Raw genomic sequence first — 21,487 nt, 5'->3', positions numbered from 1 at the left:
GAAAGGGCGGAAACGGCGTCAGTAGTATTTTTCATCGAAGCGGCAGCGTTCGCAACATTTTCATCATGTGCGAAATCGTCTTCACCATTGTAATGTGGAAGGCACAAAATGGCGGCATCTTGGTGGTTTGCACAAGCTCGAGCCGGTCGTCGCTGAGGTGGTGGGCGGCGCCGTACGGGGGGAACGAGCGACCGGCTCGTTGGAGGCATAAAGCTGTCGGAGTTGTGTGACGGTAGCGGAATCCGGTATTAATACGGTCAGAGAAAGTTGAAAAATTTTCAATGATGGCGCCTGGCAAACGCGCTAATAATTCACCTTCTAAATAAACACACCTTGGGTAAGACAACGAACAGGTGACAGAGCACCTTTCGAACAAACTCGTGTTTGTTGGTCCTGTTCGATTGGTGCCAGAGCCGTGTCTTACCCGGTGCTGTAGCAGCAATCGAACACGACATCGAACATGAAAAATGTATGGGATTTGACATGCTTGTCTTGTCTGTTTGTTTGTGTCTGACAGTGCACCTCCATATGATCCCAGGTGACAACTGTTCTACATTTTTAGCTTAAACTCCTTGTGAACAGCTCGATTTAACCCATTGCCTCAAATAAACGCATGAAAACATGGATGTGTGAGTGAACAACGATGTGTTGAAGCGTTGATGTTTATGTCAGAACTTCGGTAGAAGCCAGACAAAAAAGTAGTTTGCAGTTTCGTCCTCGGTGTTCAACAACTAAAACACTGAGTAAGAAGAAATAAACGATCTATCCAGGAGTAGGGTAAATGTACCAATAGTGGTGCAATTCGTAGTGGTACCGATGTGTTTTAATGGATTTAAAGTGTCAGGAAGGACAATTTCTGAATATTTTAACACATAGCAACTGGAAAATGTTTTATCTTCGCAATCACAACCATTTTTACCATGAAATACATCAAATTTACGAAAAAATACATATTTTTGTGACTGCTTCGTTGTACCTATAATGGTGGTATGGTTCCTATAATCGTCGTATTGTGTTCCTATAGTGGTGGTAAACAAAGATGCATCAAAAACGGTGTATGATATCAATGAAACTTAGTTTTTAAGCTGTGTTCGTATGAATAGCAAGGATTACTGCCATAATATTGGTTTCTTGCGTAATTTGATCGTAAAAAAATGTATAAATTTGATCGATGAAACTATTGACTAAAGTACTGCATCACACCTGTCGTCAACTTATACCCGGAAGTGTGTGCTTGATTTGAAGTCAATTTTTCATACAGCAATATAAGCGAATTTTGGCCTGTTTTTGGTAAATTACCTGCATAAAACTCATTTTTGTTGCTTATTTTAGTGAAAACAGTACGACATGTCAAAAATATCCTCGAAAAAATCTAAAATGACCTGTTTTTATTGATTTTGTAACTATAACCACTATAGGAACAAGCCTGTTTTGTGTACCTATAGTGGCACTATGGTAAAACAAAACTTAAAAATACATAAATATGGTCGAAAGGCAAATAATTTTAGTAAAACAATAACATTTCATAACAGTTATGTTGAAAAACTATTAATTGCGTGGTTATGTGGTCATTTAGAACGTTAACAGAAAAATGAGTTTCATAATGAAATCCTAAGGATTTTGGAAAAATGTTGACACATTTCACAAAATAATGGATTTTTCGGTCACTAAGTAACGGAATGGCCCCATTTAACTTTAAAACCCTTTGTAAAAGGCTAAAGAACATTTTACACTAACGTAAATATCTTAAATACTTTTAATTTGCCGTATGAACCGCATTTTAGTGCAATACCACCACTATTGGTACTACCACCACTATAGGTACATTTACCCTATCAGAATAGTGGAGAAACGCCGGGAAAATAACAAAAAAAACGAGAAAGAGTGTTTTATAATAAACTTTTTGTTTGATACGGATTGAAGATTACGCATGTCTTGTTTTGGGCTGCTAGCTTGTGCACAACGTGATGACAATTCTCAAAATGGCATCTTCTTCTTCTTCTTCTTCTTCTCTGCTGTGTTTCAAGTTGGTGCACAACAGGAGTTTTTGTTTTTTTTTCTTTTAGAAGGATATTCTGTTATTGTTAATAAAGTCTATAATTAACCTTAAGGTTTTTGTGTCTTTTTTTTCCATGCTGCTATGAAGTTTGGTTCATTAATTTTTTTATGGGTATTTCTTTCTGCAGCGTATTTTGGCATTTAAATACTCTGTGTGTTCCGGTGTCCGGTTCGTGGCATGTGTTGCATGTGCCGTTATCTATTAGTTTCATTTTGTTTAGCCAATAGTTGCTGTAGTCGTGTCCTGCAATAAGTCTGTTTAGTGTCTTTATGTCTCTTGGAGGTATTTTTAACTTGTAGTGCCACATTTTCTTGTTCAGGGTAGTTTGGTACCTAAAGAATTTTTTTCCTTTTGTTGTGCTCATTGTTGTGTACCAAACATTTGCTTCATTTTGGGCTTTTGTATTAAATGTTGATATGGCGTCACTTAATCTGATTTTGTTTTTTATTGTGTCATGTTGTGTTGTACCCTCCTTGGCTAGTTTGTCGGCTTTTTCATTGCCGATTATACCCACGTGACTCGGGATCCATTGAATTTTGCATTGTATTAGTTCTAGGTTAAATAATATCCTATTTATTATTTCATCTACACATAGTTCTTCTCTGGCGGTCTCTAAAATCGTACATGCCGCTTTGCTGTCTGTGTATATTGTGCAGTTTTTTATATTTTTACTTATTGCTATTTGTAAGGCTGTGTCTATTGCGTATAGTTCAGTGGTGCAGATTGATACTGGGAGTTCTATTTTTTTTTGATACCGTGATGATTTCTCTCTGGTTAATCTCTATATATATACCTATCCCTCAGAGGTTTTCTGTTTTGCTCCCATCTGTGTATATTTTTGTGCCCTGTTGTTTGTTTATGATTTCTAGGCTTTTTTGTCTTAGCATAGTTGTGTCTTGGTTTTTGTTGTTGTCGTTGATGGATGTGATGGTCGGGTTGATAGTGGTTTGGAATGGGCTATTTTTTGAGTTATTATATTCGTAGTGGGCTATTTTGTCGTATATGTTTCTGTTTAAGATGTATGTTTTTTCTTGGGTGGTAAAATTCCAGCGTGGCGTGTTTTGGTGGTTTCTTAGATTTTTTGTGTTGAATGTTGTATGTGCTATTGCTTTGGCGAGTTGTTTTTCTATTAAATATGTAGTTCTTATGTGGAATGGGGTTTCTGCCGCTATTGCGTGAAGCGTGTTCAGGGGGGTGGTTTTTTAGCAGCCAGTGATTTTTCTAAGTGATTGGTTTAGTATAGTGTTTAGTTTGTTTTTTTTTTTTTTTTTGTTGGCGTTACTACTGAGTGATATTCCGTTTTCCAAACTTCCTCTTATTAGGGACCGATGTAGTTGGATGGTTTTTTCTGGGTTGATGTGTCTAGATCTATTGCATACTGCTTTAATGAAGTTTAGTTTTTGTTGTGCTATTAGGGTTTGCTTATCGATATGTGAGTGGAATTTTAGGTTGTTGTCAATGTCTATGCCTAGAAATCGGTGGGATGTTACTTGTTGTATGTAGGTGTCTTCTATTTTTATGTTGCTTCTTGTTGTTTTTTGGGGAAATTGCATTATCTTGGTTTTTGCTATGTTTATTTTTAGGTTGAGGCTATAGAGTGTTACTTGCAGTGAGTTTAGGGCTCGTTGGAGTTTTGTTATTGTTGCTGAGGCAGTGATTCCGCTTTCTAGCAAAATCATCTGCATATTATATTAGTTTAGTCTTATTTTGATTTAAGCAATGGCAGTCACTTGTATATATATTAAATAATAAGGGAGACAGGACGTCACCTTGCGGAAGTCCCGTGGATATTCTCCTACTATTTTTTTCTCTTCAGATGTGATTTCGACCGATCTGTTGTTTAGGAAACCTACAATCCATCTGATATCTTCTCTGGATATCATTTTTCTGGTGAGGATCTCTTCGAGGATGTCAACTTTCACACTGTTGTAGGCGTTTATCACATCAATAAAAATCACCCCAGTGTGCATATTTTTCCTCAAGTTGTACTTGATTGTGTTAACAATCCAATCAACAGCGGATGTTGTGGCCCGATTTTTCTGAATCCAAAGGTTCTGTTGGGTAATTGGTCATATTTTTCAATAACATAGTTTAGGTTGTGTAGTACGGCTGTGTTTGCAACTTTTGTTATGGTTGGGAGTAAGGCTGTAGGTCTGTTATTTTCAGCTAGGGTATTGTCTTTTCCAGGTTTTTCGATGGCGATTATTTTTACTTTTTTAGTTTTTTTTTCTATTTTTCCTGTTTGGTACATTCTGTTGATGTCGTTTATGATTGCGGTTGAGTTATTGTTGTTTAGTATTTTTAGTGTGTTGTATGATATTTTGTCTATGCCTGGGGATGAATTTTTTTTGGATTTGAGTATGTTATCCCATTTATGTTTGTCCAGTAGGGTTTTGTCACTGATGAAGTGAGGGGTTCGTATTGTGTTTTTTTGTTTTGTTGGTCCAAAGTGTATGTTTAAAAATTCGTTTGCCATTTTTTTGTCTTTTTCTATATTATTTTCTTTCCTGGGTTTCACTTTGAAGCATCCCATGAGGTCCCAGAGATCCTCCATCTTTGTTTGCGTGTTGATTAGTTCCAGTTTATCTTCTATTCTTTTTGCTTTGGCTAGGTTTCTTAAGTATCTGAATTTGGCTGAATCTCTCTTATACTCTATTTGGTTTGTTATCGTTTTGCTTTGGTTAAAAATTTTCCGAGATTCGCATTTTTTTCCCACGCTATTTTAATTTCTTCTGACCACCATGACTTAGGTTCTAAGGTGGTTTTACTTCTATTTCTTAAGATTATCCTATTAATATCTTTGGTGATGCTGTTTATGTCCGTACTTTCGTTCCCCGGTAGTAAGGTGATTTCCTTATCTATTTTTTCTATTATATATAAATCGTTGGTATGGAGGAGATTTAATTGTGTTTATTTGTGTGTAGATTATTCTGTGTCCACTGTTGCCAACTTGTATGTCTGATACCGTTCTTTTTATATTTGGTGCCACTGTTATTTTTGTGATTGTCAGGTCGATAGCCGTGTTTATTTTATTAGGGTTAGGGTTCATAAATGTATGTTCGATGTTATGGATCACAGTAAAGTTAGTATCGTTTATCATGTTTAGTAGGTTGTTACCTTTCGTATCATTGTAGTGATTTCCCCATTCCCTATGGTGTGAGTTGAAATCTCCCGTTATTATAACCTTTGGATATTTGTTGAGGGTTGTAAACAGAAGGGTTAATAGCGTTACGAACTCTGAACTTGGTGTTTTTGGTTTGACGTACACAGATGCAAATACAGCAATTATCCGCAGTACGCGATACTCGATATACGCGAATTCGCAGTACGCGATTGCTCTAAATTTGACAGCTCCATGTGTTTTTTGCAAATATTTCAATACTTTGGAATATTTTATGCTCTTTTTGAATTTCCTTAATGTTCTTTTTGCATTTTGGATTAAATTTTTGCAAAAGATACCTGTTTTACAACAAAAAACTTTAATGCAAAACTCTGTGGCGATATTTTTCAACCCTCGAACTGGTAGTGTAAACTATTTTTCCATACAAATCCGCTATACGCGAAAACTCGAGATACGCTATTGCGCTCGGTCCCGTACGATAGCGTATATCGGATAATGACTGTATCCATCCCGTTTGTGTAGTGTGGACCGCTGTTGCTTGTATGTAGGGGTTAGAAGCTATTATTGGGATTTTTTTTACGTTAATACCGTTACGTATTAGTATCACCACTCCTCCATAGCCGTCTTCCCTGTTATCGGGGATCACTTGATAGTGTTAGATTTTTAGTGTTTCAGATGTTTTTTTATCCAACCATGTCTCTTGGAGACAGGCTATATGTATGTTTTTTTTATCAGTAATTCTCTGATTTCTTCTTTGTTATTTTTTAATCCTTGTACATTCCCTTGTAGCAGTGTGAATGTTAATAGGATAATTATGGGGTGTTGGATGGGTTAGTCGTTTTTAGGTATGATTTGGTAATTATTGAATTCAGGTGTGTTTCCTGCTTGTGCGTTCGTTATGATGTATTCCTCCACAATCATTGTGGGGGTTTTTGGTGTTGCGTTTATTCCATCTACATCGATGGATTCTTCTGAGTCTTCTGTGTATTTTGTTGGTGTGTATGTTTCGTTAACGGTGTTTGTCTGTTCGTTAGGTGAGTTGGTATTTTGTATTTCTGTGTTGTAGGTTTTGTTTTCTTTAAGTGTGGTGTTTTCTGTGGTGTGAGTTGCCCGGATTTCTGTGTTATTTGTGTTATTTTTTATCGGAGTTTGGATTTTTGTACTCACTTTTTTTGTTGTGGTAGTGTTTGTTTTACCCGTAGGAGATTTTGTTTTTTATGCGTAAGATGTTTCTGTATTGTAGACTCTTGGGATGCCAGGACATTGGCGTCTCCGAATACGTCTTGCTTCCCCATACGTTACCTTATTCTCTGTTTTTATTCTGCTGATCTCCATTTCATCAACGAATACCGGGCAGTTCCTGTTTAGAGTGTGGTGGGCTTCCCCGCATGACACACATTGTGTTTTTTGCATTGATCTTTGTGATCAATTTCACTACAGTTCGCGCATATTTTTTCTTTTTGGCACCATTTTTTTGTGTGACTCAGTTTCATGCACGTTATGCATCGCATAGGCCTGGGGACGTAGAGTTCCATCTTTACAGGGTAAAGACCGAAATCCACTACACGTGGTACCTTTCGTGGTGTTTGTACAGTTTTCCTTTTCACTATGACTACTTCTACTACTTTTTGTTCCTTTAGTCCTGTAGGGATTGAGATAGGACAGCGGAAAAATAATATAAAAAAAGGAAGCAGGCGATGAACTAATATATCAATTGAATGAGAAGGATTGATACTGATAGGAACGGTTAATAATAATATTCAAAACAAAAATCGAATTACACTTGCAAGAAAATATTTAATTAATTAATCAAGCAATTTGCTTGAAAAGGCGAAAAAGCGTCAAGCGCAAGACAGGCCGGGCGAAACCGGAAAGTAAAGGAAGTTGGAGAAGACGGACGTCAGTCTTGTGGTTGATCGATCGTAGTAAGGTTGTGGGGAGGTTGAAAGCGAGGAAATAAAGAAAAAGAACAGTTTTGATAAAAGAGAAATAAAGTGTATTGTGAAAGAAAAATGTCCATCGATCACGACAAGTCCCTCAAGCAGTTCTTCCTCTGTGAGATATTCAATGTCTGGGCATCGGATCACTCCCTTACTTAAGTTCAGGGTGGGGTGTTCGTAGGCTTTTACCGTGGTTTCGTTTCTTCCATCAGAGATTTTTTTTATTGTTGCCAGTTTGTTAGCTTGTTTCTGATTCGCTACTTTGATGAGTAGTTTTCCGTCTTTCAATATGTTCACCGATAGTGCTTTTGTGCCAATTGCGTTATACATCACTTTTGCTGCTAGGAACGGGTTTATCCGGCTTAGGTCTTGTGTTTTTGAGACTGTTTCCATCAGCATGAAGACCTTTACTTCTTCTGTGTCATTGGTTAGTGCCAGTCTTCTCGGATTTTTCCCTATTTTCCTTCTGGGCTCGCTTTGGTCATCTAGTAGGCCAAAATAGTTATTGAGGGGAATACCCCCTCAATAGAATTTCTTTTTCTTCTTTTTTTCCCTTTTTCCAATCTCTATCCACTATCTTGCACTTGGTATCTGTTTTATGGTTTTCTTTTCGCCAAAATCGTCACTAGGGTTAATCACAACTTTATCCTTCAGGGTTACACTGTAGAATCCAAAATGGCATCAGAAAAATCGCTTCACTCTGATATTTCAACTGTTATAATAAGCTTAAACTCTGCAATATCGCTTGCTCTTTAAGCCAGTTTTAAGCCTGCCCGCTGCGCAAATTCGAGCAGTTTCCAGCGCAGAAAACCCGCTGTGCAAAGCGACGGAAGAAATCATGCCGTTCGGAGAATTTTATCATGCCATCTTTTTCCCTCCAACGGCAAATTTGTCGAGCAGCGTTTCGAGCTACCCATCCCTGGCTTCGCCTCATACCCCTCGCCGGAGCGCGCTGTCGAAGGTTTGGATGTGTTGGTGCGTCAGACAGCCAATCGCTGTCAGCCGTCTTCCGTGCTTTTTCCCTCCATAGCGCATTCTCTTTCTCGCGTGTGGTCAATGCTCGCGAGCTGTTGTGGCGCTTAAAAAGGCCGTTGACAAACATTGCGGCGATGAAGTTGCATTTTCACAAATCAAACCAAAAAAGCGCAATGAGTTCAAAAGCTGCCACGTAAAAATGACTATGGAATCGCTAGTTCACGCAGGAGGGTTTGTTGTGCATCGCGCAGAACTCTAATTCGCATTGACACGTTCAGCCCGGCGCTGATTTTCATCAACTTTCCTTTCCATCAGCACCTAGAACGCAGGCTGGAAAGTTCACTGGCAGGCAGTAGGGCCTGCCATCGATCTGAACGTGTTAAGCATTAACCATAACTTTGTTACACTAAGCTTTTGCTTTCGTATGTTGTAGATTACATAGATATCCTGAGCCGTCTGCGCGTGGGTGTGAGCGTGCGTGTGTGTGCAACACTTTCGCCAAATGTGCTTTCTTCCGGAATGTTATGATCCATCGCTCAAAGAAAGGAAGGTGTTCATGACAGGCGGAAAGACGAATTGAGGCCCCTGTCAATGGTAACTGATGACCGGGAGCAGGGAGTACTGACACACAGCTGTAGGAAGATAGAACAGTATACTTAAATTTCCAGCGGATGAGGGGGGGGTGTGTGGCCATAGGACCCCTACGATCATCGGTCACAGGCCCTAAAATTATTGTCGCCATGGGGGGAGGTGCAAATGGTTCTCCAGCCACGGAGCCCTAACGACCATCTTTCCGGGGGCCCTTGTCGCTAATACTCTGTCCACTTGTAGACATACGGCATACTACAGACTAGAGATCTTCGGTGACCGCCTAGTCCGCCTACCGTTAGATCCACCGCTGGTTCATGACGGTGTTTTTTTCTATCATGGAGGTGCATCCTTCCCCCTGCCTGCTGCGTATGCACCGGACAGGAGACAGTGTGGCAGTATGCAAGTTGCACACTGGATAGGAGCGGGCCCGCAGCACCGCCATCATTCCGCACATCTGCAAGCCCGTCGTGGGTTCTAAACGCGTATGGACCGTCCGTCGTAGCAAGGGATTAGTCACCGGCTCCGGCTACGTGGTACTCAAGTCCTGAAAAGGCCGGCATGATCGCGTTGGCTGTTACGCCAATAATAATAATAGTAATAATAATAGTAATAATAATAATAATAATAATAAGAATAATAATAATAAGAATAATAATAATAAGAATAATAATAATAAGAATAATAATAAGAATAATAAGAATAATAATTATAATAATAATAATAATAATAATGATAATAATAATAATAATATTAATAATAATAATAATAATAATAATAATAATAATAATAATAATAATAATAATCATAATAATAATAATAATAATAATAATAAAAAGAACTTGACATAGCAGTCCACACCCGGGTAAGAGTTTGTCTTGACTTTGTTGCTGCCGGGCTACCGCTGTGACGAGACAAATACACGGAATGCACTCGACCAAAACATGAACCTACCGATCCGAACCCATTCCAAGGCATTGCCGGTCAATCGGCGTCATGGTAATTACTCCAAACCAACAAGCCACCAGATTCTGGACGGACATGTGCAGCACCATACGCGTACCATAATAAACAAATTCAGAATCCTCTTTTGTATGAATTCAATTCAAAATGTTGTTTCCACTTGCGTCCGCTAGCTGAATTAGAAATAAATGTGCAACATATCGCACGCACGTTTGCTTAGATCGTGTGTCTTTTTAATACCCCCAACAGCAGAGCCCATCGCAAAGATGCCAATGCCAATGGTTGTGTTGTCTCTCAGGTAGCGAAATCGAAAATGCATGGACTTTGTAGCCGCAGCGGATGAAAATGTACGCATCAGAATCAAATAGTTTTGGGGTTTCCAAACGCACACACACACACAATCACACAAACACGCGCGCACAAACTCTCTCCCACACACACACACACACATGCCCGCGAGCACGCACGCACACACGCACGCACGCACACATGCACGTACGCGTGCACGCGGGCACGCACCCGCGAAAGCGCGAACGCAAGCACGCACCCACGAAAGCGCGAACGCAAGCACGCACCCCCCACCAGAACCCCCCGCCCCCCTCCTCGCACGAGCGAGCACGGCCTTGCTTGTCGGTAGAACGGCTTGTTCAGCTATCTTGTAGCGCATCCTCATCCAAAGCACTGGGCGGGGTGGGGGATCGCGGCATGATAGAGTGAACGGTCACTTTCCCCGCGCTGTGTGCGTGTGTGTGTGTGTCGAGACCCAAAAACTGGAGACAGATTTCGGCAAATTAAAAAAAAAATTATAACCACTATACACTATGCTACATGATGCATAAAGGCATCGTTGAAGCATCAAACATGTTCAAATTGAAAAATATTAGATTAGTGTTAGACGTTCTCCTACGCTTGTTTTAAATAGGCTTCTTCACCCTCAATTGGCAGGGGCATCGAATGGTCTCATCAGCAGCGGCACGAAATAAAATAAACCATCTGTTGAGGAAATCGTATTCCGTTTAGCATACGTGCGCGCGAGAGAGAGAAGGAGAGAGAGGGAACTTAATCGTGTCGCCGTGCGCTGCTCGACGAGAGAGCGCAACGCGCTGACCGAGAGAATTCTTATCAGCTTAATCAGTCGCGTTCTGAACTCTGACCCGATCAGTAGCGTTCTGATCCCCGTTCCAACAAGTAGCGTTCTGATCCCCATACCAACAGGTCGCATTTTGACCTCAGACCCAAAAAGTCGCGTTCTGACCAATCTGTTCTAAAGTGAAATAAACTTGTGAATTAACAACATCTTACAAACATATATAGTGTTCGGACAATTAAAAGTGCATATCACATCTAACCCCAAAACCCCCTACATAAAAGTTTGGTCCTTCGATCCGAATGTGTCACATTTTGTGGTTCTTAGATCCGAATGTGACACTTCTTCTTACTCTTACCGCTGACCGCGAACCGCTTACCGTAGTGCGCTTATCGTTGAACGCGAACCGCTTACCGCTAACGGTAGCACGCCGACCGCTTACCCCAAAACGCATTCTCTTACCGCTTACTTCTGACCTCGTACCGCTTACCGCTTACCGCAGATCGCGAACCGCTAACGGCACAACGCCTATTCATACCGCTTACTTTTGATCGCGTACCGCTTACCCCTGACCGCATACCTCTTACCGCTTGAAAAAGTATTGCATCAGAAGTGTTGTATCTTACCCATACCAGTGATCGTATCGAACATATTCATACCGCTAACCCAGAAAGTGACGGAAGTGTTTAATCGAACATATTCATACCGCTAACCCAAAACGTGACGGAAGTGTTTTATGAAACGTGTTCATACCACTAACCCAGAAGTGTTGTGACAAACATAATCTAACCCCTGATCAAGAAAGTGTGTGTCTTTCTTAAACGTTAATCGAACCCTGACCGTGTGAAAGCGAACTAAAAGGTGTAAAAAAGTGAAGTTTCCAACGAACCCGTAAAAGTGACAAAAAAGTGAACGTTTAACAAACATTACAAGTGCTTATCTAACCAGTTAAAATGTCGTTAATTCGTTCGCCGGCGGCTGTGTCTGGACCGTCAAGGGAGCAGGAGGCTTTGCCTGGACCGTCAAGGGCGCCAGACGCGAACGGAGCAAACCAGAACGAGGACAGCGTTTCAGATGTGTTCCCTATCCTCGATGACATCGCAAGGGCTGAACGCCAATTGATCCACCTATTTCGGCAGTTAGATCGCATGGAGGCCAACTACAACCAGAGGAAAACGGACGTTACGGCACTCAAGCTGATTGCGGTAAGACTAAACGAACTTTCTTCCGAAGCAGCAGCCGTGTTTTCTGTGTTATTTGAAGAAACTGATGAAACTAAGTACAAGCTGGCAGAAGAGCGCTATAGCAGTTTCGATGACAGGATTTTTGATCTGAAGGTAAACATACAACAAGGTATGTTGGCTCTTACTCCTAACATTCAATTAACAAAAAGTGATCCCGATCGAGAAAAGCCATGCGTTAAATCAAACCGTGTAAAACTTCCCGAACTAAAATTGCCCAGTTTTGATGGAACCATTCGAGATTGGCCACCTTTTCGTAACGCATTTTGTTCCATGATCGATTCATCAGACCAGTTGTCCGATAGCGACAAACTATCATATTTGCTGACCACCGTAACAAAGGAAGCAAAACGAACAATAGAAAACATTCCGATCACATCCGCTAACTACGCCGTTCCCTGGAAACTTCTTACCGATCGATACGAAAACAAATATCTTCTTATCAAAGCATATTGCGATGCGCTGTTCGAGATTCCCGCCTCCAAAAAGGAGTGTGCCGAAACGCTCAACAGTATTGTTAACGAATTCGAACGAAATCTGCGCCTGTTGCAAAGCGAGGGAGAAAAAACGGAGCACTGGAGTACCCTTCTCGTTTTTCGTCTTACCTCTCTTCTTGATCCTACCACGCTGAGACAGTGGGAGTTAACGCGCAGCAACAAAACCATACCATTGTACAGCGAGCTGGTCGAATTTCTTCGAAATCATTGTCATACGTTGCAATCCGTAAACAAGCTATCTGTCTCGCTCAAACCAATTGACACAAATCGATCAAAAGAACATGCCAGAGATTTCGGCCGAAAAGTGCAAACCGTTCACGCAGCAACACTCGACTTGAACAAGTATGTGTTTTGTTCTCAAACTAAGCATTCGCCATTTCTTTGTCCCGTCTTCAGACAAATGCCAGTTTCGAAACGAAAAGAATTGGTAAAAAACAAAGCCTTGTGTTTCAACTGTTTTTCTTCAAATCATCGACTGAACCAATGCAGTTCGAGTTCTTGCCGGGTTTGTGGATTGAAACATCATACAATGCTGCACGCGGAAAATGTTTCGCAGCCAGCCCCATCTCCTTCTGTTACTGTTCCACGAACACAAGAACCACACACGTCGGTTTCACATTCTGATCGCACACAATTAAACCCTGAACCGTCCACTTCTTATTCTCACGTATCGATGATAACGCAGCCAACCCAAATCATACCGAAACAAGCACAAATATTACTTCAAACAGCGATAGTTTCTGTCTCTAACTCAGTCGGTAAACCCTTACCTGTACGCATATTGCTCGATTCCGGTGCGCAATTGAATATTGTAACTGAACGATTGATACATCGTCTTCGCTTGCAAAAACATCGCGAAATGCATCGCATTGGCGGAATCGGCAAAACTAACCTGGTGTCGCAAAGTTACGCAAATTTAGACATTCAATCACGGCACAAAGATTTCAAGGCAATCGTAAAATGTCATATACTTCCGGAAATAACTCGTGAGCTTCCTAGCAGTCCCATAGACATTTCCTCATGGGAATTGCCATCAAATATCGAACTTGCTGACCCAACCTTTTACCAACCTGGACAAATAGATATGCTTATCGGTATCGATTTGTTTTATGACATCATACAAGAAGGCTTAATTAAACTTCCAAACAGCAAAACCGTATTGCAGAATACTTGCCTTGGCTGGGTGGTTGCTGGACACCCACCAATTGATCATACGCCTTACGCACAAACCTCGAATGCTTTTCATGCTTGTAGCATTGAAGAGCAAGTGGCAAGATTTTGGGAGCTCGAATCATGTCAAAGCAAAAAAGGTATGTCGGTAGAAGAAACGACATGCGAAGAACATTTTATCAATACATACAAACGCGATTCAAATGGCAGATTTGTTGTTCGCTTACCCATAAAACCGAACGTACTTACCCAGTTGGGAAACTCTTACCATACCGCGATGACCAACTGAACAACAAATTTATTAAACAACCTGAATTGAAGGTAGCATACAGTGCTTTCTTAACAGAATATTTGAACCTAGGTCATATGGAACAAATATTTCAAACCGAAACCGAACCGTCCTATTTCTTACCTCATCATGGTGTACTTCGTCCAGACAGCTTAACCACAAAACTACGTGTAGTTTTTGACGCTTCTTGTCGTTCTGATACAGGTGTATCATTAAACGATGCGTTAATGGTAGGACCGGTAGTGCAGGACGATCTAATCACAATCATTCTAAGATTCCGTATGTCGAAATATGCGTTGGTAGCCGACATAGAAAAAATGTATCGGCAAATATTAGTCCACGAATCAGACCGTCCGTTACAGCGCATAGTTTGGAAATCTGATACAGATAAACCGGTACAAATATTTCAACTGAAAACAGTTACTTATGGTACTTCAGCTGCACCGTATCTAGCGACCCGATGCTTAACCCAACTTGCAAAAGAAAGTGAAAATACACACCCTGTTGCTTCAAAAGTGCTCAACAGAGACTTTTACATGGACGATCTGTTGACAGGAGTAAACGATCTCGAACATGGTAATTTACTCTGCAGTCAACTAATTTCGTTGCTCGATTCAGCTGGCTTTCGTCTACACAAATGGGCGTCTAACGCCACAGAACTTCTCGCAAATATTCCTAAACAGCTTAAAGACGAAAGATCCATCCTACAGCTTGACGAATCATCAAAACCTATAAAAACTCTCGGTTTGAAATGGGATACCACGAGCGACAAATTCATCATCGATGCACCTAAATGGCCTGATCACAACCTTATCACGAAACGTACCGTACTATCAGATACATCACGCTTATTCGACCCATTGGGATTGGTCGGGCCCCTAATCTTGCTAGCTAAACTCTTTTTGCAGGATCTGTGGAAGGAACAGATCAGTTGGGACGAACCATTATCTAATGTATTTGAGCAACGATGGTTGTTCATCCGTGACAATCTGGCGCAACTGCATGATCTTACTATTCCTCGATGGGTGATGTCTACATCCAAACCCGTATGCGTAGAGCTTCATGGCTTTTGCGACGCGTCCGAAAAGGCCTATGGAGCATGCGTTTATGTTCGTACAGTAGATCAGTCCGGAAACATATCATCTAACTTACTTGTTTCCAAATCACGTGTGGCACCCATAGGAAACTCAAAGAAGGAGCGAAAGTAAAGTTTGCCCAGATTGGAGTTGTGTGCTGTTCATTTGCTCGCTCAACTTTATCAAAAGGTACGTACATCCTTACAAGCCGATCTTACAACATATTTCTGGTCAGATTCCACCATCGTCTTACACTGGTTGTCGTCGCCATCATCACGCTGGAAGAACTTCGTAGCAAACCGTGTATCTGACATTCAACACCTGACTTCTGATAACTGGCACCATGTTCCTGGCGTACAAAATCCCGCAGATTTTATATCTCGTGGAGCGAATCCTGATCAACTGGCATGCTGTCAATCGTGGTGGCAGGGTCCTGACTGGTTGACTAAGTCATCAGAGTTTTGGCCGATTCAGCAACATTTACCTGATCATCAAACTAGCAGTGAAGTGCTAGAAGAACGAACCGTACTACTTAACCAGACCATCGAAACGAATCCCATATTTTTGTTGTACTCATCTTACCCCAAACTGCAGCAACGTGTTGCATGGATACGTCGTTTCCTGTACAACATCAAACCAGCTAACAAAGATAAACGTCTTTACCCGTACTTCACTCTACAAGAACTTCAAGAGGCAACCAAATGTCTTGTACGAATGGCTCAAAAAGAAGTTTTTGGTGCCGAATTTTTAAGTCTGCAAAAATCTGGCCAAGTTGATTCTAATTCCCGTCTGAAATCGCTTACCCCATACCTGGACGATGATTTACTGTATGTTGGCGGGAGACTTCGTCATGCTGATGTGTCTCCGTCCCGGAAACATCCTCTGATTTTGCCAGCTGGGCATCCTCTTTCAATGTTGATTGCTAATCATTACCATTTTTGTTACCAACATGCCGGAGCAACATTACTAATTTCTCTTCTAAGGGAGAAATTCTGGCCGCTTCGAGCAAGGAACCTGGCTCGCCGAGTAGTTCATTCCTGTGTGAGCTGTTTTCGAAATCGAACAACAACGCTGGAACAGCTCATGGGAGACCTGCCGCGAGAACGTGTCACACCAACCTTACCCTTCTTACGGACTGGAGTGGACTTATGTGGTCCTATTTTCTACAAACATCCTAATCGAAAAGCTCAACCAGTCAAGGGCTATGTAGCTATCTTCGTTTGTCTGGTCGTAAAAGCAGTACATATAGAGATGGTTGCAGATCTCTCTACCAACGCCTTCCTGGCCGCCCTTCGACGTTTCGTGTCACGACGTGGTCGACCACAGCTGATCGAGTGTGACAACGCGTAAAACTTCATTGGAGCTTCTCGAGAAGTGGCACAATTAGCAAAACAATTTCAAACTCAGCAGTTTCAACAGACCGTTATCAAATCATGTGCCAACGACAGTATCGAATTCAAATTCATACCTCCGCGTTCCCCCAATTTCGGCGGATTGTGGGAAGCCGCTGTAAAGTAATTTAAGGCTCATCTCAAACCCACCATCGGAAACGCCATTCTTACTTACGAAGAATTTACTACCTTGCTAACCCAAATCGAAGCTTGTTTGAATTCTAGGCCGCTTACCCCGATGTCTTCTGACCCGAACGACTATGAAGCTCTGACCCCGGCACATTTCCTAATACACCGCTCTATCGTGGGACTTGCGGAACCATCTTACGAGTCGAGACCTATCAACCGACTGGACCGTTACGAGCAGGTTCAAGAGTTTCTGCGCCGCTTGTGGAATCGATGGTCATCGGACTACCTATCGGGCCTTCATCCTAAGACCAAGTGGACTAAACAGCGAGATAACATCACCCTGGGCACTATGGTTTTGGTGAAGGAAGATAATCTTCCCCCGCGTAAATGGTGTTTAGGGCGAGTAACGGACATCGTGAAAGGAGCGGATGGAAACGTCCGAGTAGTTTTTGTTAGAACTAAGGATGGTGAATTCAAAAGGACTATCTCTAAGCTTTGCGTCCTTCCAATCAGCCAGACTACTTCAGAGGAGTGTTGAATCTCTTGGTGATTCAACGGGGGGGAGGATGTTGAGGAAATCGTATTCCGTTTAGCATACGTGCGCGCGAGAGAGAGAGAAGGAGAGAGAGAAGGAACTTAATCTTGTCGCCGTGCGCTGCTCGACGAGAGAGCGCAACGCGCTGACCGAGAGAATTATTATCAGCTTAATCAGTCGCGTTCTGAACTCTGACCCGATCAGTAGCGTTCTGATCCCCGTTCCAACAAGTAGCGTTCTGATCCCCATACCAACAGGTCGCATTTTGACCTCAGACCCAAAAAGTCGCGTTCTGACCAATCTGTTCTAAAGTGAAATAAACTTGTGAATTAACAACATCTTACAAACATATATAGTGTTCGGACAGTTAAAAGTGCATATCACATCTAACCCCAAAACCCCCTACACCATCAATACACCGAAAACACTTTGAATCCCAATCCAGCTTCTCCCGCATCGTCTCAAGGTCACACACAAATTAATTAATGCTAACACCCACCAATAACAATACACAACCGCAATGCACATATGAGAATCAACGCATACGCCACAACACCCAATCAGCTGGCGGCGGAAGGCACGGGCTGAAGCGCAAGTAAGGCAAGGCAGGGTGAGGGAGGGAGAAGAAGCGGACGAAAAAATGGGCGCCAATATTTTTAAATTTTTTGACCGTTTTTTTTTATAGCTCCGCCGCCATAAATAGTTCGTCCATTTCGCCAACAGATGGCGGTAACCCGGCGCAGGCCTGCGCAGGAATCGCTGAAGTCCAGCGCGGGAGAGCAGCCAAAATCTGCGCTGGCCAGCGCAGATTTTGGTACATTTTCTGCGCTGGAAACTGCTCGAATTTGCGCAGCGGGTATATGGGTTTGTTCGAGTCGGATGTCGTGTTCGATTGGTGCCAGAGCGCAGCCTTATGCGAGTTCACGGATTGATCGAAACTGTTTGACAGGATCTGTGTGGTCAGATTATTTTGGCAGATTTCTTTAGGAAAACCAACATTTTATTTGTAGGTTTCGGTAAGTGTTGAATTAGTATCGGTAGTTTACGGTATCTTTAGAAGTGTTAAGTGGAAACGGGTGGTGGGGGGGGGGGGGGGGTGCTAATCTGCTAATGATCGCTGCTTCAACACGCCTTTTGCAGTCGATAAACTGCATCAAAGTTCCAGGTGGATCTTTCAAACAGCGCTTAAACAGCTTCCTTATGCCAGGTGCCAGGGATTATTTTTGTTTGCGTTTTATGTTCAAGCAAGGCGTCATCATTGAAATAAACAACACGATGCATGTTTTTTTATCTGCATGTTTATTTTACAACTTTAAAAACTCTTGAATTTCATATAATTTTAGATAGTCTACTAAAACATCACAATCACTTCACTCAATAATTCTTCTTCATTTAACTTATCTACTTTGTGCAATGAGATGTTTGAGGGCACCAGCCTTTGACACTTTGACAAAAACCACCTCGTATCGATGTTATGCATTAAAAAGATATAAAGTTCCTCAAAGTTCGGTACACGTTCTTAACAAGCCTTAAAGTTCTATTATGAACCCTACACATACTGGCGGTCCCCGATATACACGGTTAATGGAGACCGAAAACGGTAGCAAAATACCGCGTATCTCGAATTTCCGCATAAGTCGAATCTCGTGATTTCCAGCCAAAATATCACAAATTTTCGTGCAATTTTGCACGTAGGGGGTGGTTTTCGCCACTAAATTAATTATCTGATATGTTTCTACTGAATCAATCCTTTTTAAATAGTATTTTACATTCGTTCAATACGGAAATTATTTGGTATTTCAAAATGGATGTGTCAATTCCATACAATTTGCTCAAAAAACTGTCAAATTTGGAAAACCGCGTATCTCTGAATCCGCGTATAAGAGGTACCTTTATTATCTGTCAACCCAAGCTCCCGACAACGCTGGTTTTTGCTGGTCTTTTCGGGGATAGTTCGTTAACGAATTATCCCCGAAAACATCAACGAAATACTTACCATTTTCTTAGATAGTGAACACACGTATAGGATGAACCCATGCAAAAAAGAACTAAAAATAGAAATGTACATTCGGATTCATTCCCTCCCCTCATGTTCCAATTCATGCTCATGCTTCATCCTTGATGCTACCAACCACATCGCTAGTGCTACCACCGACAAACCGACATGACACTGGCGTTACAAAAGTGTCCCACACGAAAGTACTGTCATTTACCAGTGAGGCGAACACTTCTATCAAAGTAAGCTCTGTTCACTGCTGCTTAGATGTAAACAACTTTTCTAAATACAAATGGCGAAGGAAGTGTGAGGCAAGATTTTGTGAGAATTATTGGACAAAACACCCAGGAAAATCATTTTATAAGTTTCCAAGTCAATGCAAAAGATGTGAGAAGTACATAAAACAATACGCATTGGAATTTGCGAAGAAAAACAAAAAGGGGGTTTAGCAGTTTCTTCTCTGTGTCAGTGTAGTAAGCGAATCATTATAGAGATGGCGCTAGTGTTTAACGTATTTTCATTTGAAATAAGGAGACAACTTTTGAAGCTCATTTTGTTCGAAGTGTCACGTCGGTTTGTCGGTGGTGCTACTTCGAACCTCTTTGCCAGTTGCGCCACTATATATTTTTTTATTAACGTGCTATTTGCTGGTTTTGTTGTATGAAGGGGTACTGATACTAAATGAATAAAAATAAATAAAAAATAAAATAAAAATATCAGATTGACCATATAACACGCACTTCTAACAATGCGTTAAGGGGTCTGAATTCACTAGAGCTGGATGTTTTAAAAATAAAATAATACTTTAAATTATCAATGAAAACAATAAAAATTGAATTGAACTCATGTCAACCATCGTACAAAGATAACACCATTACCATTGGACCATAACTACTTCATGAACATGAATCGTTATCTATAAGTTTTAATCCCTTCAAATATAGCACAATGAACATAGAGATGTGTAAAAGCTCATCGATGCGTGTGAGGGCTAATGAATAGAAAGAGATGGAATGAATTTGTGTTCATTATCCCCGAAAAATTTCGCTTGGGAAATACGATATAAAATTTTAGCAGCACATCCAATTTCATCGCATCTTACGAAGTACAAGCACCGACAAACCGACGTGACACTTCGAACAAAATGAGCTTCAAAAGTTGTCTCCTTATTTCAAATGAAAATACGTTAAACACTAGCGCCATCTCTATAATGATTCGCTTACTACACTGACACAGAGAAGAAACTGCTAAACCCCCTTTTTGTTTTTCTTCGCAAATTCCAATGCGTATTGTTTTATGTACTTCTCACATCTTTTGCATTGACTTGGAAACTTATAAAATGATTTTCCTGGGTGTTTTGTCCAATAATTCTCACAAAATCTTGCCTCACACTTCCTTCGCCATTTGTATTTAGAAAAGTTGTTTACATCGAAGCAGCAGTGAACAGAGCTTACTTTGATAGAATTGTTCGCCTCACTGGTAAATGACAGTACTTTCGTGTGGGACACTTTTGTAACGCCAGTGTCATGTCGGTTTGTCGGTGGTACAAGCACGGGCCTTAGTTGTCAGTGTTGAACTTCTGGTTCTGGTCGCTATTGATTTCCATATTTCAAGTGGAGTTTACTGCATAAAATCATTTGGGAAATGGTTTTACGACTTTTTGGTCATTATTATGAGAAAATCTGTGATTTTCGGTAGGCATATAAAAAATCGATAGGAATACAGATAAATCGCTATATCTGGTCACTCTGGTCAGAATGTGAATTTGCTTTTACAACTTCACCTTGTCATACTCATACACCTTGAGCGGGGTCATCTGAAAATGTTTGGGTCCAGTTGGCAGCACGGTCAATTGGCATCAGTTGGACATTTTGCGCATTTACTATACGCAATTTGTAATTTGTTTGAAACTTGAAGTTGCATTTAACGAAACGAATGAACAGGGTACAAGAGTAGAGCAAAGGCAATTTTACCAGTAAAAGTATCCGTTTGTGTCGATTGAGAAAAATACATAAGCTGTTTTTGAAATAGTTGACGTATTGCAAATCGTGGTGCATTTTTGTTTGTGATGGATAAAGCGACGCAGTTTTCGTGAAGTTGTATGCATTAAGCAATCATATCAGGTAAATTTTTTAGGAATTGTTTGGTACCATAATAAATAACACGTCATTTATTCAATGCCAACATACTAGATGTAGGACCATAGTTTGTACCGTTAAAATAACTAAAAGACGTGAGTGGAATGTGAAATGTGTTTTGTATTACAGCATATTACATTCAGGACCGTGGCAGCACTCATCCGATGCGATCTTATCGGACGAGATTTATATGGGATTTTACAGATAACGACGGACGTGCGATTTCGTCGTACGACGGAATAAAAAAATTGATTCCGTTGGATCGTCGCATCCGATTTTATCTGTCAATGTA

At 41.0% G+C, this 21,487-nt stretch overlaps 1 protein-coding gene across 3 annotated transcripts in view; it reads left to right on the top strand.

The window, feature by feature from the left end:
• The window catches only part of LOC121593765, a 94,727-nt gene that overhangs the window by 26,758 nt on the left and 46,482 nt on the right, over positions 1–21,487 (top strand). For 2 of the 3 annotated variants that reach the window (XR_006004838.1, XR_006004839.1), the window contains exon 1: positions 20,827–21,180. The exons of the other annotated variant lie outside the window; for it this stretch is intronic. The gene's annotated coding sequence lies outside the window, so the exon portion shown is untranslated. Of the gene's footprint in view, positions 1–20,826; positions 21,181–21,487 lie in introns of those variants that run through there. 3 annotated transcript variants of the gene reach the window in all.

The sequence above is a fragment of the Anopheles merus genome, chromosome 2L (genome assembly GCF_017562075.2).
Source record: "Anopheles merus strain MAF chromosome 2L, AmerM5.1, whole genome shotgun sequence".
Taxonomy (NCBI): Eukaryota; Metazoa; Arthropoda; class Insecta; order Diptera; family Culicidae; genus Anopheles; species Anopheles merus.
This window is presented reverse-complemented; position numbering and strand designations above follow the sequence as displayed.